Below are 515 nucleotides of genomic sequence, written 5' to 3'. Positions count from 1 at the left end.
GCATCGGTGGTTCAGTGGTAGAATGCTCGCCTGCCACGCGGGCGGCCCGGGTTCGATTCCCGGCCGATGCATGTTTTTATTTCAATTTTTTTTTTCAAAAATAAAAATATAATGACAATCAAAACTTTTTTGTTTTTAATTCTTGAAGCTGCTTCAACTTTAAAGTTTCATTTTAATTATTTATTTAATCCAATAAAAAAAGGGTTGACCTCGGAGAAGGGCCGACTCACGGCTTGATTAACAAAATAAATAAATATCTGCAATTGCCGGATTTTAACACAAGCCCTAGCTTTTTTCAGTTTCTTTTGAGGCCGTTCTGTGAATTAAAAAAAAAAAACCGTCGCCAATTTTTACTGTATAATGATTCATGCACACAGAGGAGAAAGAATAATATTTCCGTACACAACCAATCAAATATTTAATTTCCCGTAGGGATCCGTCGTCATCATGACAGCCATTTAGGGCTCCTTATTCGGTCAAAGAAAATTATGATGACAGACTCCTTAATTTATTTA

The 515-nt window shown here is 35.9% G+C and overlaps 1 non-coding gene across 1 annotated transcript; it reads left to right on the top strand.

Moving 5' to 3' along the window:
- TRNAG-GCC (transfer RNA glycine (anticodon GCC)) lies at positions 1-71 on the top strand. Its single transcript has one exon. It is a non-coding gene; the product is annotated as a tRNA-Gly (tRNA).
- The last annotated feature ends 444 nt before the right edge of the window (positions 72-515 follow it).

The sequence above is a fragment of the Halyomorpha halys genome, unplaced genomic scaffold (genome assembly GCF_000696795.3).
Source record: "Halyomorpha halys isolate HHAL.00 unplaced genomic scaffold, Hhal_1.1 Scaffold1830.1, whole genome shotgun sequence".
NCBI lineage: Eukaryota > Metazoa > Arthropoda > Insecta > Hemiptera > Pentatomidae > Halyomorpha > Halyomorpha halys.
Note: the sequence above shows the minus strand (reverse complement) of the source record. Positions and strands in the feature narration are given on the sequence as shown.